Source organism: Ambystoma mexicanum, chromosome 1p (genome assembly GCF_040938575.1).
Source record: "Ambystoma mexicanum isolate Mex_15411 chromosome 1p, UKY_AmexF1_1, whole genome shotgun sequence".
Classification (NCBI taxonomy): Eukaryota; Metazoa; Chordata; class Amphibia; order Caudata; family Ambystomatidae; genus Ambystoma; species Ambystoma mexicanum.
Genome location: NC_090921.1, coordinates 1,026,526,998 through 1,026,552,847, shown reverse-complemented (window position 1 = coordinate 1,026,552,847; position 25,850 = coordinate 1,026,526,998). Strand labels below are relative to the sequence as shown.

General features: G+C 41.0%; 3 non-coding genes across 3 annotated transcripts; all 3 read left to right on the top strand.

Annotated features, from left to right (window-relative positions):
- The first annotated feature begins 8,060 nt into the window (after positions 1-8,060).
- TRNAY-GUA (transfer RNA tyrosine (anticodon GUA)) lies at positions 8,061-8,146 on the top strand. The gene is given in 2 exon segments: positions 8,061-8,097; positions 8,111-8,146. It is a non-coding gene; the product is annotated as a tRNA-Tyr (tRNA).
- An 8,252-nt stretch (positions 8,147-16,398) lies between these two features.
- Positions 16,399-16,484, top strand: TRNAY-GUA (transfer RNA tyrosine (anticodon GUA)). Its single transcript is given in 2 exon segments — positions 16,399-16,435; positions 16,449-16,484. It is a non-coding gene; the product is annotated as a tRNA-Tyr (tRNA).
- An 8,664-nt stretch (positions 16,485-25,148) lies between these two features.
- TRNAY-GUA (transfer RNA tyrosine (anticodon GUA)) lies at positions 25,149-25,234 on the top strand. Its single transcript is given in 2 exon segments — positions 25,149-25,185; positions 25,199-25,234. It is a non-coding gene; the product is annotated as a tRNA-Tyr (tRNA).
- The last annotated feature ends 616 nt before the right edge of the window (positions 25,235-25,850 follow it).

Here is a 25,850-nt window from a genome sequence, read left to right as displayed (position 1 = left end):
TCTCTTGCTATGAACTGACAAAACAGCAGAATCCCCTTGACAATCTTGATTTCTCAAGGGAAATGGGAGAACACCATACACCATCCAAGATATTAAAATATTGTCAAGGCCGAACACTGATGAATACTCTGAGGAGATGGCCTGTGAGGCGCCGCCTTTCAACTTTTCCTCCTTAGTATGGTGGTCAGTAACATGCGGGAGACTGCGGAGGCGGTCATTTTTTTAATTGGGAACTGATGTGCTTTTACTCAATTCGGGAACCTCACAAGCCAAATTTGTAGTATTTTGCACGAATTGCAAGAGATGTTTGCATGTCGACGGTTGAAATGGAAGCTCAAATTGAGCTTGCTAGAGAACAGTTTGCAAAGCCTTCGATAGCTCAGTTGGTAGAGGGGAGGACTGTAGTGGTAAAACAGGCATCCTTAGGTCGCTGGTTCAAATCCAGCTCGAAGGACTTTTGCCAAATGCAAATTTTATTGAATACTTGGAAAGTAAAATACTTGGAAAATAACATAACAGACAATTTATAATTATATTATATTTCATCACTGAAAATAGATGCCTTTTGCTTTGAGGCTGTGGCCACATTATTTTTCTGTCCAACACCAATCTTCTTTGGTTTCCTGTGAGGTGTTTCTTTGATCCCCATCTCTTGCTATGAACTGGCAAAACAGCATAATCCCCTTGACAATCTTGATTTCTCAAGGGAAATGAGAGAACACTGTACACCATCCAAGATATTAAAATATTGTCAAGGCCCAACACGGCTGAATACTCTGAGGAGATGGCCTGTGAGGCTCCGCCTTTCAACTTTTCCCCCTTAGTATGGTGGTCAGTAACATTCAGGAGACTGCGGAGGGGGTCATTTTTTTAATTGTGAACTGATGTGCTTTTACTCAATTCGGGAACCTCACAAGCCAAATTTGTAGTATTTTGCACGAATTGCAAGAGATGTTTGAATGTCGACGGTTGAAGTGGAAGCTCGTATTGAGCTTGCTAGAGACTGATTTGCCAAGCCTTCGATAGCTCAGTTGGTAGAGCAGAGGACTGTAGTGGTAAAACAGGCATCCTTAGGTCGCTGGTTCAAATCTAGCTCGAAGGACTTTTGCCAAATGCAAATTTTATTGAATACTTGGAAAGTAAAATGCTTGGAAAATAAAATAACAGACAATTTATAATTATATTATATTTCATCACTGAAAATAGATGCCTTTTGCTTTGAGGCTGTGGCCACGTTATGTTTCTGTCCGACACCAATCTTCGTTGGTTTCCTGTGAGGTGTTTTGGATCCCCATCTCTTGCTATGAACTGACAAAACAGCAGAATCCCCTTGACAATCTTGATTTCTCAAGGGAAATGGGAGAACACTATACACCATCCAAGATATTAAAATATTGTCAAGGCCCAACACGGCTGAATACTCTGAGGAGATGCCCTGTGAGGCGCGCCTTTCAACTTTTCCCCCTTAGTATGGTGGTCAGTAACATGCGGGAGACTGCGGAGGGGGTCATTTTTTTAATTGGGAACTGATGTGCTTTTACTCACTTCGGGAACCTCACAAGCCAAATTTGTAGTATTTTGCACGAATTGCAAGAGATGTTTACAAGTCGACGGTTGAAGTGGAAGCTCGTATTGAGTTTGCTAGAGTTGATTTGCCAAGCCTTCGATAGCTCAGTTGGTAGAGCGGAGGACTGTAGTGGTAAAACAGGCATCCTTAGGTCGCTGGTTCAAATCCGGCTTGAAAGACTCTTGCCAAATGCACATTTTATTGAATACTTGGAAAGTAAAATACTTGGAAAGTAAAATAACAGACAATTTATAATTATATTATATTTCATCACTGAAAATAGATGCCTTTTGCTTTGAGGCTGTGGCCACGTTATTTTTCTGTCCGACACCAATCTTCGTTGGTTTCCTGTGACGTGTTTTGGATCCCCATCTCTTGCTATGAACTGACAAAACAGCAGAATCCCCTTGACAATCTTGATTTGTCAAGGGAAATGGGAGAACACCATACACCATCCAAGATATTAAAATATTGTCAAGGCCGAACACTGATGAATACTCTGAGGAGATGGCCTGTGAGGCGCCGCCTTTCAACTTTTCCTCCTTAGTATGGTGGTCAGTAACATGCGGGAGACTGCGGAGGCGGTCATTTTTTTAATTGGGAACTGATGTGCTTTTACTCAATTCGGGACCCTCACAAGCCAAATTTGTAGTATTTTGCACAAATTGCAAGTGATGTTTGAATGTCGACGGTTGAAGTGGAAGCTCGTATTGAGCTTGCTAGAGACTGATTTGCCAAGCCTTCGATAGCTCAGTAGGTAGAGCGGAGGACTGTAGTGGTAAAACAGGCATCCTTAGGTCGCTGGATCAAATCTGGCTCGAAGGACTTTTGCCAAATGCAAATTTTATTGAATACTTGGAAAGTAAAATACTTGGAAAGTAAAATAACAGACAATTTATAATTATATTATATTTCATCACTGAAAATAGATGCCTTTTGCTTTGAGGCTGTGGCCACGTTATTTTTCTGTCCGACACCAATCTTTGTTGGTTTCCTGTGACGTGTTTTGGATCCCCATCTCTTGCTATGAACTGACAAAACAGCAGAATCCCCTTGACAATCTTGATTTCTCAAGGGAAATGGGAGAACACCATACACCATCCAAGATATTAAAATATTGTCAAGGCCGAACACTGATGAATACTCTGAGGAGATGGCCTATGAGGCGCTGCCTTTCAACTTTTCCTCCTTAGTATGGTGGTCAGTAACATGCGGGAGACTGCGGAGGCGGTCATTTTTTTAATTGGGAACTGATGTGCTTTTACTCAATTCGGGAACCTCACAAGCCAAATTTGTAGTATTTTGCACGAATTGCAAGAGATGTTTGCATGTCGACGGTTGAAGTGGAAGCTCGAATTGAGCTTGCTAGAGAACGGTTTGCCAAGCCTTCGATAGCTCAGTTGGTAGAGGGGAGGACTGTAGTGGTAAAACAGGCATCCTTAGGTCGCATGTTCAAATCCAGCTCGAAGGACTTTTGCCAAATGCAAATTTTATTGAATACTTGGAAAGTAAAATACTTGGAAAATAACATAACAGACAATTTATAATTATATTATATTTCATCACTGAAAATAGATGCCTTTTGCTTTGAGGCTGTGGCCACATTATTTTTCTGTCCAACACCAATCTTCTTTGGTTTCCTGTGAGGTGTTTCTTTGATCCCCATCTCTTGCTATGAACTGGCAAAACAGCATAATCCCCTTGACAATCTTGATTTCTCAAGGGAAATGAGAGAACACTGTACACCATCCAAGATATTAAAATATTGTCAAGGCCCAACACGGCTGAATACTCTGAGGAGATGGCCTGTGAGGCTCCGCCTTTCAACTTTTCCCCCTTAGTATGGTGGTCAGTAACATGCAGGAGACTGCGGAGGGGGTCATTTTTTTAATTGTGAACTGATGTGCTTTTACTCAATTCGGGAACCTCACAAGCCAAATTTGTAGTATTTTGCACGAATTGCAAGAGATGTTTGAATGTCGACGGTTGAAGTGGAAGCTCGTATTGAGCTTGCTAGAGACTGATTTGACAAGCCTTCGATAGCTCAGTTGGTAGAGCAGAGGACTGTAGTGGTAAAACAGGCATCCTTAGTTCGCTGGTTCAAATCCAGATTGAAGGACTTTTGCCAAATGCAAATTTTATTGAATACTTGGAAAGTAAAATGCTTGGAAAATAAAATAACAGACAATTTATAATTATATTATATTTCATCACTGAAAATAGATGCCTTTTGCTTTGAGGCTGTGGCCACGTTATGTTTCTGTCCGACACCAATCTTCGTTGGTTTCCTGTGAGGTGGTTTGGATCCCCATCTCTTGCTATGAACTGACAAAACAGCAGAATCCCCTTGACAATCTTGATTTCTCAAGGGAAATGGGAGAACACTATACACCATCCAAGATATTAAAATATTGTCAAGGCCCAACACGGCTGAATACTCTGAGGAGATGGCCTGTGAGGCGCGCCTTTCAACTTTTCCCCCTTAGTATGGTGGTCAGTAACATGCGGGAGACTGCGGAGGGGGTCATTTTTTTAATTCGGAACTGATGTGCTTTTACTCACTTCGGGAACCTCACAAGACAAATTTGTAGTATTTTGCACGAATTGCAAGAGATGTTTACAAGTCGACGGTTGAAGTGGAAGCTCGTATTGAGTTTGCTAGAGTTGATTTGCAAAGCCTTCGATAGCTCAGTTGGTAGAGCGGAGGACTGTAGTGGTAAAAAAGGCATCCTTAGGTCGCTGCTTCAAATCCGGCTCGAAGGACTCTTGCCAAATGCACATTTTATTGAATACTTGGAAAGTAAAATACTTGGAAAGTAAAATAACAGACAATTTATAATTATATTATATTTCATCACTGAAAATAGATGCCTTTTGCTTTGAGGCTGTGGCCACGTTATTTTTCTGTCCAACACGAATCTTCATTGGTTTCCTGTCAGGTGTTTTGGATCCCCATCTCTTGCTATGAACTGGCAAAACAGCAGAATCCCCTTGACAATCTTGATTTCTCAAGGAAAATGAGAGAACACTATACACCATCCAAGATATTAAAATATTGTCAAGGCCCAACACGGCTGAATACTCTGAGGAGATGGCCTGTGAGGGGCCGCCTTTCAACTTTTCCCCCTTAGTATGGTGGTCATTAACATGCGGGAGACTGCGGAGGGGGTCATTTTTTTAATTGGGAACTGATGTGCTTTTACTCAATTCGGGAACCTCACAAGCCAAATTTGTAGTATTTTGCACGAATTGCAAGAGATGTTTACAAGTCGACGGTTGAAGTGGAAGCTCGTATTGAGTTTGCTAGAGAATGATTTGCCAAGCCTCCGATAGCTCAGTTGGTAGAGCGGAGGACTGTAGTGGTAAAACAGGCATCCTTAGGTCGCTGGTTCAAATCTGGCTCGAAGGACTTTTGCCAAATGCAAATTTTATTGAATACTTGGAAAGTAAAATACTTGGAAAGTAAAATAACAGACAATTTATAATTATATTATATTTCATCACTGAAAATAGATGCCTTTTGCTTTGAGGCTGTGGCCACGTTATTTTTCTGTCCGACACCAATCTTCGTTGGTTTCCTGTGACGTGTTTTGGATCCCCATCTCTTGCTATGAACTGACAAAACAGCAGAATCTCCTTGACAATCTTGATTTCTCAAGGGAAATGAGGACTGTAATGGTAAAACAGGCATCCTTAGGTGGCTGGTTCAAATCCGGCTTGAGGGACTTTTGCCAAATGCACATTTTATTGAATACTTGGAAAGTAAAATACTTGGAAAGTAAAATAACAGACAATTTATAATTATATTATATTTCATCACTGAAAATAGATGCCTTTTGCTTTGAGGCTGTGGCCACGTTATTTTTCTGTCCGACACCAATCTTCGTTGGTTTCCTGTGAGGTATTTTGGATCCCCATCTCTTGCTATGAACTGACAAAACAGCAGAATCCCCTTGACAATCTTGATTTCTCAAGGGAAATGGGAGAACACTATACACCATCCAAGATATTAAAATATTGTCAAGGCCGAACACTGATGAATACTCTGAGGAGATGGCCTGTGAGGCGCCGCCTTTCAACTTTTCCTCCTTTGTATGGTGGTCAGTAACATGCGGGAGACTGCGGAGGGGGTCATTTTTTTAATTGGGAACTGATGTGCTTTTACTCAATTCGGGAACCTCACAAGCCAAATTTGTAGTATTTTGCACGAATTGCAAGAGATGTTTACAAGTCGACGGTTGAAGTGGAAGCTTGTATTGAGTTTGCTAGAGTTGATATGCCAAGCCTTCAATAGCTCAGTTGGTAGAGGGGAGGACTGTAGTGGTAAAACAGGCATCCTTAGGTCCCTGGTTCAAATCCGGCTCGCAGGACTCTTGCCAAATGCACATTTTATTGAATACTTGGAAAGTAAAATACTTGGAAAATAAAATAACAGACAATTTATAATTATATTATATTTCATCACTGAAAATAGATGCCTTTTGCATTGAGGCTGTGGCCACGTTATTTTTCTGTCCAACACGAATCTTCATTGGTTTCCTGTCAGGTGTTTTGGATCCCCATCTCTTGCTATGAACTGGCAAAACAGCAGAATCCCCTTGACAATCTTGATTTCTCAAGGGAAATGAGAGAACACTATACACCATCCAAGATATTAAAATATTGTCAAGGCCGAACACTGATGAATACTCTGAGGAGATGGCCTGTGAGGCGCCGCCTTTCAACTTTTCCCCCTTACTATAGTGGTCATTAACATGCGGGAGACTGCGGAGGGGGTCATTTTTTTAATTGGGAACTGATGTGCTTTTACTCAATTTGGGAACCTCACAAGCCAAATTTGTAGTATTTTGCACGAATTGCAAGAGATGTTTGCATGTCGACGGTTGAAGTGGAAGCTCGAATTGAGCTTGCTAGAGAACGGTTTGCCAAGCCTTCGATAGCTCAGTTGGTAGAGCGGAGGACTGTAGTGGTAAAACAGGCATCCTTAGGTCGCTGGTTCAAATCTGGCTCGAAGGACTTTTGCCAAATGCAAATTGTATTGAATACTTGGAAAGTAAAATACTTGGAAAGTAAAATAACAGACAATTTATAATTATATTATATTTCATCACTGAAAATAGATGCCTTTTGCTTTGAGGCTGTGGCCACGTTATTTTTCTGTCCGACACCAATCTTCGTTGGTTTCCTGTGACGTGTTTTGGATCCCCATCTCTTGCTATGAACTGACAAAACAGCAGAATCCCCTTGACAATCTTGATTTCTCAAGGGAAACGAGGACTGTAATGGTAAAAAAGGCATCCTTAGGTGGCTGGTTCAAATCCGGCTCGAGTGATTTTTGCCAAATGCACATTTTATTGAATACTTGGAAAGTAAAATACTTGGAAAGTAAAATAACAGACAATTTATAATTATATTATATTTCATCACTGAAAATAGATGCCTTTTGCTTTGAGGCTGTGGCCACGTTATTTTTCTGTCCGACACCAATCTTCGTTGGTTTCCTGTGAGGTGTTTTGGATCCCCATCTCTTGCTATGAACTGACAAAACAGCAGAATCCCCTTGACAATCTTGATTTCTCAAGGGAAATGGGAGAACACTATACACCATCCAAGATATTAAAATATTGTCAAGGCCGAACACTGATGAATACTCTGAGGAGATGGCCTGTGAGGCGCCGCCTTTCAACTTTTCCTCCTTTGTATGGTGGTCAGTAACATGCGGGAGACTGCGGAGGGGGTCATTTTTTTAATTGTGAACTGATGTGCTTTTACTCAATTCGGGAACCTAACAAGCCAAATTTGTAGTATTTTGCACGAATTGCAAGAGATGTTTACAAGTGGACGGTTGAAGTGGAAGCTCGTATTGAGTTTGCTAGAGAATGATTTGCCAAGCCTTTGATAGCTCGTCGCTGGTTCAAATCCGGCTCAAAGGACTTTTGCCAAATGCACATTTTATTGAATACTTGGAAAGTAAAATACTTGGAAAGTAAAATAACAGACAATTTATAATTATATTATATTTCATCACTGAAAATAGATGCCTTTTGCTTTGAGGCTGTGGCCACGTTATTTTTCTGTCCGACACCAATCTTCGTTGGTTTCCTGTGAGGTATTTTGGATCCCCATCTCTTGCTATGAACTGACAAAACAGCAGAATCCCCTTGACAATCTTGATTTCTCAAGGGAAATAGGAGAACACTATACACCATCCAAGATATTAAAATATTGTCAAGGCCGAACACTGATGAATACTCTGAGGAGATGGCCTGTGAGGCGCCGCCTTTCAACTTTTCCTCCTTAGTATGGTGGTCAGTAACATGCGGGAGACTGCAGAGGGGGTCATTTTTTTAATTGTGAACTGATGTGCTTTTACTCAATTCGGGAACCTCAGAAGCCAAATTTGTAGTATTTTGCACAAATTGCAAGAGATGTTTGAATGTCGACGGTTGAAGTGGAAGCTCGTATTGAGCTTGCTAGAGAGTGATTTGCTAAGCCTTCGATAGCTCAGTTGGTAGAGCAGAGGACTGTAGTGGTAAAACAGGCATCCTTAGGTCGCTGGTTCAAATCCGGCTCGAAGGACTTTTGCCAAATGCACATTTTATTGAATACTTGTAAAGTAAAATACTTGGAAATTAAAATAACAGACAATTTATAATTATATTATATTTCATCACTGAAAATAGATGCCTTTTGCTTTGAGGCTGTGGCCACGTTATTTTTCTGTCCGACACCAATCTTCGTTGGTTTCCTGTGACGTGTTTTGGATGCCCATCTCTTGCTATGAACTGAAAAAACAGCAGAATCCCCTTGACAATCTTGATTTCTCAAGGGAAATGGGAGAACACCATACACCATCCAAGATATTAAAATATTGTCAAGGCCGAACACTGATGAATACTCTGAGGAGATGGCCTGTGAGGCGCCGCCTTTCAACTTTTCCTCCTTAGTATGGTGGTCAGTAACATGCGGGAGACTGCGGAGGCGGTCATTTTTTTAATTGGGAACTGATGTGCTTTTACTCAATTCGGGAACCTCACAAGCCAAATTTGTAGTATTTTGCACGAATTGCAAGAGATGTTTGCATGTCGACGGTTGAAATGGAAGCTCAAATTGAGCTTGCTAGAGAACAGTTTGCAAAGCCTTCGATAGCTCAGTTGGTAGAGGGGAGGACTGTAGTGGTAAAACAGGCATCCTTAGGTCGCTGGTTCAAATCCAGCTCGAAGGACTTTTGCCAAATGCAAATTTTATTGAATACTTGGAAAGTAAAATACTTGGAAAATAACATAACAGACAATTTATAATTATATTATATTTCATCACTGAAAATAGATGCCTTTTGCTTTGAGGCTGTGGCCACATTATTTTTCTGTCCAACACCAATCTTCTTTGGTTTCCTGTGAGGTGTTTCTTTGATCCCCATCTCTTGCTATGAACTGGCAAAACAGCATAATCCCCTTGACAATCTTGATTTCTCAAGGGAAATGAGAGAACACTGTACACCATCCAAGATATTAAAATATTGTCAAGGCCCAACACGGCTGAATACTCTGAGGAGATGGCCTGTGAGGCTCCGCCTTTCAACTTTTCCCCCTTAGTATGGTGGTCAGTAACATTCAGGAGACTGCGGAGGGGGTCATTTTTTTAATTGTGAACTGATGTGCTTTTACTCAATTCGGGAACCTCACAAGCCAAATTTGTAGTATTTTGCACGAATTGCAAGAGATGTTTGAATGTCGACGGTTGAAGTGGAAGCTCGTATTGAGCTTGCTAGAGACTGATTTGCCAAGCCTTCGATAGCTCAGTTGGTAGAGCAGAGGACTGTAGTGGTAAAACAGGCATCCTTAGGTCGCTGGTTCAAATCTAGCTCGAAGGACTTTTGCCAAATGCAAATTTTATTGAATACTTGGAAAGTAAAATGCTTGGAAAATAAAATAACAGACAATTTATAATTATATTATATTTCATCACTGAAAATAGATGCCTTTTGCTTTGAGGCTGTGGCCACGTTATGTTTCTGTCCGACACCAATCTTCGTTGGTTTCCTGTGAGGTGTTTTGGATCCCCATCTCTTGCTATGAACTGACAAAACAGCAGAATCCCCTTGACAATCTTGATTTCTCAAGGGAAATGGGAGAACACTATACACCATCCAAGATATTAAAATATTGTCAAGGCCCAACACGGCTGAATACTCTGAGGAGATGCCCTGTGAGGCGCGCCTTTCAACTTTTCCCCCTTAGTATGGTGGTCAGTAACATGCGGGAGACTGCGGAGGGGGTCATTTTTTTAATTGGGAACTGATGTGCTTTTACTCACTTCGGGAACCTCACAAGCCAAATTTGTAGTATTTTGCACGAATTGCAAGAGATGTTTACAAGTCGACGGTTGAAGTGGAAGCTCGTATTGAGTTTGCTAGAGTTGATTTGCCAAGCCTTCGATAGCTCAGTTGGTAGAGCGGAGGACTGTAGTGGTAAAACAGGCATCCTTAGGTCGCTGGTTCAAATCCGGCTTGAAAGACTCTTGCCAAATGCACATTTTATTGAATACTTGGAAAGTAAAATACTTGGAAAGTAAAATAACAGACAATTTATAATTATATTATATTTCATCACTGAAAATAGATGCCTTTTGCTTTGAGGCTGTGGCCACGTTATTTTTCTGTCCGACACCAATCTTCGTTGGTTTCCTGTGACGTGTTTTGGATCCCCATCTCTTGCTATGAACTGACAAAACAGCAGAATCCCCTTGACAATCTTGATTTGTCAAGGGAAATGGGAGAACACCATACACCATCCAAGATATTAAAATATTGTCAAGGCCGAACACTGATGAATACTCTGAGGAGATGGCCTGTGAGGCGCCGCCTTTCAACTTTTCCTCCTTAGTATGGTGGTCAGTAACATGCGGGAGACTGCGGAGGCGGTCATTTTTTTAATTGGGAACTGATGTGCTTTTACTCAATTCGGGACCCTCACAAGCCAAATTTGTAGTATTTTGCACAAATTGCAAGTGATGTTTGAATGTCGACGGTTGAAGTGGAAGCTCGTATTGAGCTTGCTAGAGACTGATTTGCCAAGCCTTCGATAGCTCAGTAGGTAGAGCGGAGGACTGTAGTGGTAAAACAGGCATCCTTAGGTCGCTGGATCAAATCTGGCTCGAAGGACTTTTGCCAAATGCAAATTTTATTGAATACTTGGAAAGTAAAATACTTGGAAAGTAAAATAACAGACAATTTATAATTATATTATATTTCATCACTGAAAATAGATGCCTTTTGCTTTGAGGCTGTGGCCACGTTATTTTTCTGTCCGACACCAATCTTTGTTGGTTTCCTGTGACGTGTTTTGGATCCCCATCTCTTGCTATGAACTGACAAAACAGCAGAATCCCCTTGACAATCTTGATTTCTCAAGGGAAATGGGAGAACACCATACACCATCCAAGATATTAAAATATTGTCAAGGCCGAACACTGATGAATACTCTGAGGAGATGGCCTATGAGGCGCTGCCTTTCAACTTTTCCTCCTTAGTATGGTGGTCAGTAACATGCGGGAGACTGCGGAGGCGGTCATTTTTTTAATTGGGAACTGATGTGCTTTTACTCAATTCGGGAACCTCACAAGCCAAATTTGTAGTATTTTGCACGAATTGCAAGAGATGTTTGCATGTCGACGGTTGAAGTGGAAGCTCGAATTGAGCTTGCTAGAGAACGGTTTGCCAAGCCTTCGATAGCTCAGTTGGTAGAGGGGAGGACTGTAGTGGTAAAACAGGCATCCTTAGGTCGCATGTTCAAATCCAGCTCGAAGGACTTTTGCCAAATGCAAATTTTATTGAATACTTGGAAAGTAAAATACTTGGAAAATAACATAACAGACAATTTATAATTATATTATATTTCATCACTGAAAATAGATGCCTTTTGCTTTGAGGCTGTGGCCACATTATTTTTCTGTCCAACACCAATCTTCTTTGGTTTCCTGTGAGGTGTTTCTTTGATCCCCATCTCTTGCTATGAACTGGCAAAACAGCATAATCCCCTTGACAATCTTGATTTCTCAAGGGAAATGAGAGAACACTGTACACCATCCAAGATATTAAAATATTGTCAAGGCCCAACACGGCTGAATACTCTGAGGAGATGGCCTGTGAGGCTCCGCCTTTCAACTTTTCCCCCTTAGTATGGTGGTCAGTAACATGCAGGAGACTGCGGAGGGGGTCATTTTTTTTATTGTGAACTGATGTGCTTTTACTCAATTCGGGAACCTCACAAGCCAAATTTGTAGTATTTTGCACGAATTGCAAGAGATGTTTGAATGTCGACGGTTGAAGTGGAAGCTCGTATTGAGCTTGCTAGAGACTGATTTGACAAGCCTTCGATAGCTCAGTTGGTAGAGCAGAGGACTGTAGTGGTAAAACAGGCATCCTTAGTTCGCTGGTTCAAATCCAGATTGAAGGACTTTTGCCAAATGCAAATTTTATTGAATACTTGGAAAGTAAAATGCTTGGAAAATAAAATAACAGACAATTTATAATTATATTATATTTCATCACTGAAAATAGATGCCTTTTGCTTTGAGGCTGTGGCCACGTTATGTTTCTGTCCGACACCAATCTTCGTTGGTTTCCTGTGAGGTGTTTTGGATCCCCATCTCTTGCTATGAACTGACAAAACAGCAGAATCCCCTTGACAATCTTGATTTCTCAAGGGAAATGGGAGAACACTATACACCATCCAAGATATTAAAATATTGTCAAGGCCCAACACGGCTGAATACTCTGAGGAGATGGCCTGTGAGGCGCGCCTTTCAACTTTTCCCCCTTAGTATGGTGGTCAGTAACATGCGGGAGACTGCGGAGGGGGTCATTTTTTTAATTCGGAACTGATGTGCTTTTACTCACTTCGGGAACCTCACAAGCCAAATTTGTAGTATTTTGCACGAATTGCAAGAGATGTTTACAAGTCGACGGTTGAAGTGGAAGCTCGTATTGAGTTTGCTAGAGTTGATTTGCAAAGCCTTCGATAGCTCAGTTGGTAGAGCGGAGGACTGTAGTGGTAAAAAAGGCATCCTTAGGTCGCTGCTTCAAATCCGGCTCGAAGGACTCTTGCCAAATGCACATTTTATTGAATACTTGGAAAGTAAAATACTTGGAAAGTAAAATAACAGACAATTTATAATTATATTATATTTCATCACTGAAAATAGATGCCTTTTGCTTTGAGGCTGTGGCCACGTTATTTTTCTGTCCAACACGAATCTTCATTGGTTTCCTGTCAGGTGTTTTGGATCCCCATCTCTTGCTATGAACTGGCAAAACAGCAGAATCCCCTTGACAATCTTGATTTCTCAAGGAAAATGAGAGAACACTATACACCATCCAAGATATTAAAATATTGTCAAGGCCCAACACGGCTGAATACTCTGAGGAGATGGCCTGTGAGGGGCCGCCTTTCAACTTTTCCCCCTTAGTATGGTGGTCATTAACATGCGGGAGACTGCGGAGGGGGTCATTTTTTTAATTGGGAACTGATGTGCTTTTACTCAATTCGGGAACCTCACAAGCCAAATTTGTAGTATTTTGCACGAATTGCAAGAGATGTTTACAAGTCGACGGTTGAAGTGGAAGCTCGTATTGAGTTTGCTAGAGAATGATTTGCCAAGCCTCCGATAGCTCAGTTGGTAGAGCGGAGGACTGTAGTGGTAAAACAGGCATCCTTAGGTCGCTGGTTCAAATCTGGCTCGAAGGACTTTTGCCAAATGCAAATTTTATTGAATACTTGGAAAGTAAAATACTTGGAAAGTAAAATAACAGACAATTTATAATTATATTATATTTCATCACTGAAAATAGATGCCTTTTGCTTTGAGGCTGTGGCCACGTTATTTTTCTGTCCGACACCAATCTTCGTTGGTTTCCTGTGACGTGTTTTGGATCCCCATCTCTTGCTATGAACTGACAAAACAGCAGAATCTCCTTGACAATCTTGATTTCTCAAGGGAAATGAGGACTGTAATGGTAAAACAGGCATCCTTAGGTGGCTGGTTCAAATCCGGCTTGAGGGACTTTTGCCAAATGCACATTTTATTGAATACTTGGAAAGTAAAATACTTGGAAAGTAAAATAACAGACAATTTATAATTATATTATATTTCATCACTGAAAATAGATGCCTTTTGCTTTGAGGCTGTGGCCACGTTATTTTTCTGTCCGACACCAATCTTCGTTGGTTTCCTGTGAGGTATTTTGGATCCCCATCTCTTGCTATGAACTGACAAAACAGCAGAATCCCCTTGACAATCTTGATTTCTCAAGGGAAATGGGAGAACACTATACACCATCCAAGATATTAAAATATTGTCAAGGCCGAACACTGATGAATACTCTGAGGAGATGGCCTGTGAGGCGCCGCCTTTCAACTTTTCCTCCTTTGTATGGTGGTCAGTAACATGCGGGAGACTGCGGAGGGGGTCATTTTTTTAATTGGGAACTGATGTGCTTTTACTCAATTCGGGAACCTCACAAGCCAAATTTGTAGTATTTTGCACGAATTGCAAGAGATGTTTACAAGTCGACGGTTGAAGTGGAAGCTTGTATTGAGTTTGCTAGAGTTGATATGCCAAGCCTTCGATAGCTCAGTTGGTAGAGGGGAGGACTGTAGTGGTAAAACAGGCATCCTTAGGTCCCTGGTTCAAATCCGGCTCGCAGGACTCTTGCCAAATGCACATTTTATTGAATACTTGGAAAGTAAAATACTTGGAAAATAAAATAACAGACAATTTATAATTATATTATATTTCATCACTGAAAATAGATGCCTTTTGCATTGAGGCTGTGGCCACGTTATTTTTCTGTCCAACACGAATCTTCATTGGTTTCCTGTCAGGTGTTTTGGATCCCCATCTCTTGCTATGAACTGGCAAAACAGAAGAATCCCCTTGACAATCTTGATTTCTCAAGGGAAATGAGAGAACACTATACACCATCCAAGATATTAAAATATTGTCAAGGCCGAACACTGATGAATACTCTGAGGAGATGGCCTGTGAGGCGCCGCCTTTCAACTTTTCCCCCTTACTATAGTGGTCATTAACATGCGGGAGACTGCGGAGGGGGTCATTTTTTTAATTGGGAACTGATGTGCTTTTACTCAATTTGGGAACCTCACAAGCCAAATTTGTAGTATTTTGCACGAATTGCAAGAGATGTTTGCATGTCGACGGTTGAAGTGGAAGCTCGAATTGAGCTTGCTAGAGAACGGTTTGCCAAGCCTTCGATAGCTCAGTTGGTAGAGCGGAGGACTGTAGTGGTAAAACAGGCATCCTTAGGTCGCTGGTTCAAATCTGGCTCGAAGGACTTTTGCCAAATGCAAATTGTATTGAATACTTGGAAAGTAAAATACTTGGAAAGTAAAATAACAGACAATTTATAATTATATTATATTTCATCACTGAAAATAGATGCCTTTTGCTTTGAGGCTGTGGCCACGTTATTTTTCTGTCCGACACCAATCTTCGTTGGTTTCCTGTGACGTGTTTTGGATCCCCATCTCTTGCTATGAACTGACAAAACAGCAGAATCCCCTTGACAATCTTGATTTCTCAAGGGAAACGAGGACTGTAATGGTAAAAAAGGCATCCTTAGGTGGCTGGTTCAAATCCGGCTCGAGTGATTTTTGCCAAATGCACATTTTATTGAATACTTGGAAAGTAAAATACTTGGAAAGTAAAATAACAGACAATTTATAATTATATTATATTTCATCACTGAAAATAGATGCCTTTTGCTTTGAGGCTGTGGCCACGTTATTTTTCTGTCCGACACCAATCTTCGTTGGTTTCCTGTGAGGTGTTTTGGATCCCCATCTCTTGCTATGAACTGACAAAACAGCAGAATCCCCTTGACAATCTTGATTTCTCAAGGGAAATGGGAGAACACTATACACCATCCAAGATATTAAAATATTGTCAAGGCCGAACACTGATGAATACTCTGAGGAGATGGCCTGTGAGGCGCCGCCTTTCAACTTTTCCTCCTTTGTATGGTGGTCAGTAACATGCGGGAGACTGCGGAGGGGGTCATTTTTTTAATTGTGAACTGATGTGCTTTTACTCAATTCGGGAACCTAACAAGCCAAATTTGTAGTATTTTGCACGAATTGCAAGAGATGTTTACAAGTGGACGGTTGAAGTGGAAGCTCGTATTGAGTTTGCTAGAGAATGATTTGCCAAGCCTTTGATAGCTCGTCGCTGGTTCAAATCCGGCTCAAAGGACTTTTGCCAAATGCACATTTTATTGAATACTTGGAAAGTAAAATACTTGGAAAGTAAAATAACAGACAATTTATAATTATATTATATTTCATCACTGAAAATAGATGCCTTTTGCTTTGAGGCTGTGGCCACGTTATTTTTCTGTCCGACACCAATCTTCGTTGGTTTCCTGTGAGGTATTTTGGATCCCCATCTCTTGCTATGAACTGACAAAACAGCAGAATCCCCTTGACAATCTTGATTTCTCAAGGGAAATAGGAGAACACTATACACCATCCAAGATATTAAAATATTGTCAAGGCCGAACACTGATGAATACTCTGAGGAGATGGCCTGTGAGGCGCCGCCTTTCAACTTTTCCTCCTTAGTATGGTGGTCAGTAACATGCGGGAGACTGCAGAGGGGGTCATTTTTTTAATTGTGAACTGATGTGCTTTTACTCAATTCGGGAACCTCAGAAGCCAAATTTGTAGTATTTTGCACAAATTGCAAGAGATGTTTGAATGTCGACGGTTGAAGTGGAAGCTCGTATTGAGCTTGCTAGAGAGTGATTTGCTAAGCCTTCGATAGCTCAGTTGGTAGAGCAGAGGACTGTAGTGGTAAAACAGGCATCCTTAGGTCGCTGGTTCAAATCCGGCTCGAAGGACTTTTGCCAAATGCACATTTTATTGAATACTTGTAAAGTAAAATACTTGGAAATTAAAATAACAGACAATTTATAATTATATTATATTTCATCACTGAAAATAGATGCCTTTTGCTTTGAGGCTGTGGCCACGTTATTTTTCTGTCCGACACCAATCTTCGTTGGTTTCCTGTGACGTGTTTTGGATGCCCATCTCTTGCTATGAACTGAAAAAACAGCAGAATCCCCTTGACAATCTTGATTTCTCAAGGGAAATGGGAGAACACCATACACCATCCAAGATATTAAAATATTGTCAAGGCCGAACACTGATGAATACTCTGAGGAGATGGCCTGTGAGGCGCCGCCTTTCAACTTTTCCTCCTTAGTATGGTGGTCAGTAACATGCGGGAGACTGCGGAGGCGGTCATTTTTTTAATTGGGAACTGATGTGCTTTTACTCAATTCGGGAACCTCACAAGCCAAATTTGTAGTATTTTGCACGAATTGCAAGAGATGTTTGCATGTCGACGGTTGAAGTGGAAGCTCGAATTGAGCTTGCTAGAGAACGGTTTGCCAAGCCTTTGATAGCTCAGTTGGTAGAAGGGAGCACTGTAGTGGTAAAACAGGCATCCTTAGGTCGCTGGTTCAAATCCAGCTCGAAGGACTTTTGTCAAATGCAAATTTTATTGAATACTTGGAAAGTAAAATACTTGGAAAATAACATAACAGACAATTTATAATTATATTATATTTCATCACTGAAAATAGATGCCTTTTGCTTTGAGGCTGTGGCCACATTATTTTTCTGTCCAACACCAATCTTCTTTGGTTTCCTGTGAGGTGTTTCTTTGATCCCCATCTCTTGCTATGAACTGGCAAAACAGCATAATCCCCTTGACAATCTTGATTTCTCAAGGGAAATGAGAGAACACTGTACACCATCCAAGATATTAAAATATTGTCAAGGCCCAACACGGCTGAATACTCTGAGGAGATGGCCTGTGAGGCTCCGCCTTTCAACTTTTCCCCCTTAGTATGGTGGTCAGTAACATGCAGGAGACTGCGGAGGGGGTCATTTTTTTAATTGTGAACTGATGTGCTTTTACTCAATTCGGGAACCTCACAAGCCAAATTTGTAGTATTTTGCACGAATTGCAAGAGATGTTTGAATGTCGACGGTTGAAGTGGAAGCTCGTATTGAGCTTGCTAGAGACTGATTTGCCAAGCCTTCGATAGCTCAGTTGGTAGAGCAGAGGACTGTAGTGGTAAAACAGGCATCCTTAGGTCGCTGGTTCAAATCCAGATTGAAGGACTTTTGCCAAATGCAAATTTTATTGAATACTTGGAAAGTAAAATGCTTGGAAAATAAAATAACAGACAATTTATAATTATATTATATTTTTGCACGAATTGCAAGAGATGTTTACAAGTCGACGGTTGAAGTGGAAGCTCGTATTGAGTTTGCTAGAGAATGATTTGCCAAGCCTTCGATAGCTCGTCGCTGGTTCAAATCCGGCTCAAAGGACTTTTGCCAAATGCACATTTTATTGAATACTTGGAAAGTAAAATACTTGGAAAGTAAAATAACAGACAATTTATAATTATATTATATTTCATCACTGAAAATAGATGCCTTTTGCTTTGAGGCTGTGGCCACGTTATTTTTCTGTCCGACACCAATCTTCGTTGGTTTCCTGTGAGGTATTTTGGATCCCCATCTCTTGCTATGAACTGACAAAACAGCAGAATCCCCTTGACAATCTTGATTTCTCAAGGGAAATGGGAGAACACTATATACCATCCAAGATATTAAAATATTGTCAAGGCCGAACACTGATGAATACTCTGAGGAGATGGCCTGTGAGGCGCCGCCTTTCAACTTTTCCTCCTTAGTATGGTGGTCAGTAACATGCGGGAGACTGCGGAGGCGGTCATTTTTTTAATTGGGAACTGATGTGCTTTTACTCAATTCGGGAACCTCACAAGCCAAATTTGTAGTATTTTGCACGAATTGCAAGAGATGTTTGCATGTCGACGGTTGAAGTGGAAGCTCGAATTGAGCTTGCTAGAGAACGGTTTGCCAAGCCTTCGATAACTCAGTTGGTAGAAGGGAGCACTGTAGTGGTAAAACAGGCATCCTTAGGTCGCTGGTTTAAATCCATCTCGAAGGACTTTTGCCAAATGCAAATTTTATTGAATACTTGGAAAGTAAAATACTTGGAAAATAACATAACAGACAATTTATAATTATATTATATTTCATCACTGAAAATAGATGCCTTTTGCTTTGAGGCTGTGACCATGTTATTTTTCTGTCCAACACGAATCTTCATTGGTTTCCTGTGAGGTGTTTTGGATCCCCATCTCTTGCTATGAACTGGCAAAACAGCATAATCCCCTTGACAATCTTGATTTCTCAAGGGAAATGAGAGAACACTGTACACCATCCAAGATATTAAAATATTGTCAAGGCCCAACACGGCTGAATACTCTGAGGAGATGGCCTGTGAGGCTCCGCCTTTCAACTTTTCCCCCTTAGTATGGTGGTCAGTAACATGCAGGAGACTGCGGAGGGGGTCATTTTTTTAATTGTGAACTGATGTGCTTTTACTCAATTCGGGAACCTCACAAGCCAAATTTGTAGTATTTTGCACGAATTGCAAGAGATGTTTGAAGTGGAAGCTTGTATTGAGCTTGCTAGAGACTGATTTGCTAAGCCTTCGATAGCTCAGTTGGTAGAGCGGAGGACTGTAGTGGTAAAACAGGCATCCTTAGGTCGCTGGTTGAAATCCGGATTGAAGGACTTTTGCCAAATGCAAATTTTATTGAATACTTGGAAAGTAAAATGCTTGGAAAATAAAATAACAGACAATTTATAATTATATTATATTTCATCACTGAAAATAGATGCCTTTTGCTTTGAGGCTGTGGCCACGTTATGTTTCTGTCCGACACCAATCTTCGTTGGTTTCCTGTGAGGTGTTTTGGATCCCCATCTCTTGCTATGAACTGACAAAACAGCAGAATCCCCTTGACAATCTTGATTTCTCAAGGGAAATGGGAGAACACTATACACCATCCAAGATATTAAAATATTGTCAAGGCCCAACACGGCTGAATACTCTGAGGAGATGGCCTGTGAGGCGCGCCTTTCAACTTTTCCCCCTTAGTATGGTGGTCAGTAACATGCGGGAGACTGCGGAGGGGGTCATTTTTTTAATTGGGAACTGATGTGCTTTTACTCAATTCGGGAACCTCACAAGCCAAATTTGTAGTATTTTGCACGAATTGCAAGAGATGTTTACAAGTCGACGGTTGAAGTGGAAGCTCGTATTGAGTTTGCTAGAGAATGATTTGCCAAGCCTTCGATAGCTCGTCGCTGGTTCAAATCCGGCTCAAAGGACTTTTGCCAAATGCACATTTTATTGAATACTTGGAAAGTAAAATACTTGGAAAGTAAAATAACAGACAATTTATAATTATATTATATTTCATCACTGAAAATAGATGCCTTTTGCTTTGAGGCTGTGGCCACGTTATTTTTCTGTCCGACACCAATCTTCGTTGGTTTCCTGTGAGGTATTTTGGATCCCCATCTCTTGCTATGAACTGACAAAACAGCAGAATCCCCTTGACAATCTTGATTTCTCAAGGGAAATGGGAGAACACTATACACCATCCAAGATATTAAAATATTGTCAATGCCGAACACTGATGAATACTCTGAGGAGATGGCCTGTGAGGCGCCGCCTTTCAACTTTTCCTCCTTAGTATGGTGGTCAGTAACATGCGGGAGACTGCGGAGGGGGTCATTTTTTTAATTGTGAACTGATGTGCTTTTACTCAATTCGGGAACCTCACAAGCCAAATTTGTAGTATTTTGCACGGATTGCAAGAGATGTTTGCATGTCGACGGTTGAAGTGGAAGCTCGAATTGAGCTTGCTAGAGAACGGTTTGCCAAGCCTTCGATAACTCAGTTGGTAGAAGGGAGCACTGTAGTGGTAAAACAGGCATCCTTAGGTCGCTGGTTTAAATCCAGCTCGAAGGACTTTTGCCAAATGCAAATTTTATTGAATACTTGGAAAGTAAAATACTTGGAAAATAACATAACAGACAATTTATAATTATATTATATTTCATCACTGAAAATAGATGCCTTTTGCTTTGAGGCTGTGACCATGTTATTTTTCTGTCCAACACGAATCTTCATTGGTTTCCTGTGAGGTGTTTTGGATCCCCATCTCTTGCTATGAACTGGCAAAACAGCATAATCCCCTTGACAATCTTGATTTCTCAAGGGAAATGAGAGAACACTGTACACCATCCAAGATATTAAAATATTGTCAAGGCCCAACACGGCTGAATACTCTGAGGAGATGGCCTGTGAGGCTCCGCCTTTCAACTTTTCCCCCTTAGTATGGTGGTCAGTAACATGCAGGAGACTGCGGAGGGGGTCATTTTTTTAATTGTGAACTGATGTGCTTTTACTCAATTCGGGAACCTCACAAGCCAAATTTGTAGTATTTTGCACGAATTGCAAGAGATGTTTGAAGTGGAAGCTTGTATTGAGCTTGCTAGAGACTGATTTGCTAAGCCTTCGATAGCTCAGTTGGTAGAGCGGAGGACTGTAGTGGTAAAACAGGCATCCTTAGGTCGCTGGTTGAAATCCGGATTGAAGGACTTTTGCCAAATGCAAATTTTATTGAATACTTGGAAAGTAAAATGCTTGGAAAATAAAATAACAGACAATTTATAATTATATTATATTTCATCACTGAAAATAGATGCCTTTTGCTTTGAGGCTGTGGCCACGTTATGTTTCTGTCCGACACCAATCTTCGTTGGTTTCCTGTGAGGTGTTTTGGATCCCCATCTCTTGCTATGAACTGACAAAACAGCAGAATCCCCTTGACAATCTTGATTTCTCAAGGGAAATGGGAGAACACTATACACCATCCAAGATATTAAAATATTGTCAAGGCCCAACACGGCTGAATACTCTGAGGAGATGGCCTGTGAGGCGCGCCTTTCAACTTTTCCCCCTTAGTATGGTGGTCAGTAACATGCGGGAGACTGCGGAGGGGGTCATTTTTTTAATTGGGAACTGATGTGCTTTTACTCAATTCGGGAACCTCACAAGCCAAATTTGTAGTATTTTGCACGAATTGCAAGAGATGTTTACAAGTCGACGGTTGAAGTGGAAGCTCGTATTGAGTTTGCTAGAGAATGATTTGCCAAGCCTTCGATAGCTCGTCGCTGGTTCAAATCCGGCTCAAAGGACTTTTGCCAAATGCACATTTTATTGAATACTTGGAAAGTAAAATACTTGGAAAGTAAAATAACAGACAATTTATAATTATATTATATTTCATCACTGAAAATAGATGCCTTTTGCTTTGAGGCTGTGGCCACGTTATTTTTCTGTCCGACACCAATCTTCGTTGGTTTCCTGTGAGGTATTTTGGATCCCCATCTCTTGCTATGAACTGACAAAACAGCAGAATCCCCTTGACAATCTTGATTTCTCAAGGGAAATGGGAGAACACTATACACCATCCAAGATATTAAAATATTGTCAATGCCGAACACTGATGAATACTCTGAGGAGATGGCCTGTGAGGCGCCGCCTTTCAACTTTTCCTCCTTAGTATGGTGGTCAGTAACATGCGGGAGACTGCGGAGGGGGTCATTTTTTTAATTGTGAACTGATGTGCTTTTACTCAATTCGGGAACCTCACAAGCCAAATTTGTAGTATTTTGCACGGATTGCAAGAGATGTTTGCATGTCGACGGTTGAAGTGGAAGCTCGAATTGAGCTTGCTAGAGAACGGTTTGCCAAGCCTTCGATAACTCAGTTGGTAGAAGGGAGCACTGTAGTGGTAAAACAGGCATCCTTAGGTCGCTGGTTTAAATCCAGCTCGAAGGACTTTTGCCAAATGCAAATTTTATTGAATACTTGGAAAGTAAAATACTTGGAAAATAACATAACAGACAATTTATAATTATATTATATTTCATCACTGAAAATAGATGCCTTTTGCTTTGAGGCTGTGACCATGTTATTTTTCTGTCCAACACGAATCTTCATTGGTTTCCTGTGAGGTGTTTTGGATCCCCATCTCTTGCTATGAACTGGCAAAACAGCATAATCCCCTTGACAATCTTGATTTCTCAAGGGAAATGAGAGAACACTGTACACCATCCAAGATATTAAAATATTGTCAAGGCCCAACACGGCTGAATACTCTGAGGAGATGGCCTGTGAGGCTCCGCCTTTCAACTTTTCCCCCTTAGTATGGTGGTCAGTAACATGCAGGAGACTGCGGAGGGGGTCATTTTTTTAATTGTGAACTGATGTGCTTTTACTCAATTCGGGAACCTCACAAGCCAAATTTGTAGTATTTTGCACGAATTGCAAGAGATGTTTGAAGTGGAAGCTTGTATTGAGCTTGCTAGAGACTGATTTGCTAAGCCTTCGATAGCTCAGTTGGTAGAGCGGAGGACTGTAGTGGTAAAACAGGCATCCTTAGGTCGCTGGTTGAAATCCGGATTGAAGGACTTTTGCCAAATGCAAATTTTATTGAATACTTGGAAAGTAAAATGCTTGGAAAATAAAATAACAGACAATTTATAATTATATTATATTTCATCACTGAAAATAGATGCCTTTTGCTTTGAGGCTGTGGCCACGTTATGTTTCTGTCCGACACCAATCTTCGTTGGTTTCCTGTGAGGTGTTTTGGATCCCCATCTCTTGCTATGAACTGACAAAACAGCAGAATCCCCTTGACAATCTTGATTTCTTAAGGGAAATGGGAGAACACTATACACCATCCAAGATATTAAAATATTGTCAAGGCCCAACACGGCTGAATACTCTGAGGAGATGGCCTGTGAGGCGCCGCCTTTCAACTTTTCCCCCTTACTATAGTGGTCATTAACATGCGGGAGACTGCGGAGGGGGTCATTTTTTTAATTGGGAACTGATGTGCTTTTACTCAATTTGGGAACCTCACAAGCCAAATTTGTAGTATTTTGCACGAATTGCAAGAGATGTTTGCATGTCGACGGTTGAAGTGGAAGCTCGAATTGAGCTTGCTAGAGAACGGTTTGCCAAGCCTTCGATAGCTCAGTTGGTAGAGCGGAGGACTGTAGTGGTAAAACAGGCATCCTTAGGTCGCTGGTTCAAATCTGGCTCGAAGGACTTTTGCCAAATGCAAATTGTATTGAATACTTGGAAAGTAAAATACTTGGAAAGTAAAATAACAGACAATTTATAATTATATTATATTTCATCACTGAAAATAGATGCCTTTTGCTTTGAGGCTGTGGCCACGTTATTTTTCTGTCCGACACCAATCTTCGTTGGTTTCCTGTGACGTGTTTTGGATCCCCATCTCTTGCTATGAACTGACAAAACAGCAGAATCCCCTTGACAATCTTGATTTCTCAAGGGAAACGAGGACTGTAATGGTAAAAAAGGCATCCTTAGGTGGCTGGTTCAAATCCGGCTCGAGTGATTTTTGCCAAATGCACATTTTATTGAATACTTGGAAAGTAAAATACTTGGAAAGTAAAATAACAGACAATTTATAATTATATTATATTTCATCACTGAAAATAGATGCCTTTTGCTTTGAGGCTGTGGCCACGTTATTTTTCTGTCCGACACCAATCTTCGTTGGTTTCCTGTGAGGTGTTTTGGATCCCCATCTCTTGCTATGAACTGACAAAACAGCAGAATCCCCTTGACAATCTTGATTTCTCAAGGGAAATGGGAGAACACTATACACCATCCAAGATATTAAAATATTGTCAAGGCCGAACACTGATGAATACTCTGAGGAGATGGCCTGTGAGGCGCCGCCTTTCAACTATTCCTCCTTTGTATGGTGGTCAGTAACATGCGGGAGACTGCGGAGGGGGTCATTTTTTTAATTGTGAACTGATGTGCTTTTACTCAATTCGGGAACCTAACAAGCCAAATTTGTAGTATTTTGCACGAATTGCAAGAGATGTTTACAAGTGGACGGTTGAAGTGGAAGCTCGTATTGAGTTTGCTAGAGAATGATTTGCCAAGCCTTTGATAGCTCGTCGCTGGTTCAAATCCGGCTCAAAGGACTTTTGCCAAATGCACATTTTATTGAATACTTGGAAAGTAAAATACTTGGAAAGTAAAATAACAGACAATTTATAATTATATTATATTTCATCACTGAAAATAGATGCCTTTTGCTTTGAGGCTGTGGCCACGTTATTTTTCTGTCCGACACCAATCTTCGTTGGTTTCCTGTGAGGTATTTTGGATCCCCATCTCTTGCTATGAACTGACAAAACAGCAGAATCCCCTTGACAATCTTGATTTCTCAAGGGAAATAGGAGAACACTATACACCATCCAAGATATTAAAATATTGTCAAGGCCGAACACTGATGAATACTCTGAGGAGATGGCCTGTGAGGCGCCGCCTTTCAACTTTTCCTCTTTAGTATGGTGGTCAGTAACATGCGGGAGACTGCAGAGGGGGTCATTTTTTTAATTGTGAACTGATGTGCTTTTACTCAATTCGGGAACCTCAGAAGCCAAATTTGTAGTATTTTGCACAAATTGCAAGAGATGTTTGAATGTCGACGGTTGAAGTGGAAGCTCGTATTGAGCTTGCTAGAGAGTGATTTGCTAAGCCTTCGATAGCTCAGTTGGTAGAGCAGAGGACTGTAGTGGTAAAACAGGCATCCTTAGGTCGCTGGTTCAAATCCGGCTCGAAGGACTTTTGCCAAATGCACATTTTATTGAATACTTGTAAAGTAAAATACTTGGAAATTAAAATAACAGACAATTTATAATTATATTATATTTCATCACTGAAAATAGATGCCTTTTGCTTTGAGGCTGTGGCCACGTTATTTTTCTGTCCGACACCAATCTTCGTTGGTTTCCTGTGACGTGTTTTGGATGCCCATCTCTTGCTATGAACTGAAAAAACAGCAGAATCCCCTTGACAATCTTGATTTCTCAAGGGAAATGGGAGAACACCATACACCATCCAAGATATTAAAATATTGTCAAGGCCGAACACTGATGAATACTCTGAGGAGATGGCCTGTGAGGCGCCGCCTTTCAACTTTTCCTCCTTAGTATGGTGGTCAGTAACATGCGGGAGACTGCGGAGGCGGTCATTTTTTTAATTGGGAACTGATGTGCTTTTACTCAATTCGGGAACCTCACAAGCCAAATTTGTAGTATTTTGCACGAATTGCAAGAGATGTTTGCATGTCGACGGTTGAAGTGGAAGCTCGAATTGAGCTTGCTAGAGAACGGTTTGCCAAGCCTTTGATAGCTCAGTTGGTAGAAGGGAGCACTGTAGTGGTAAAACAGGCATCCTT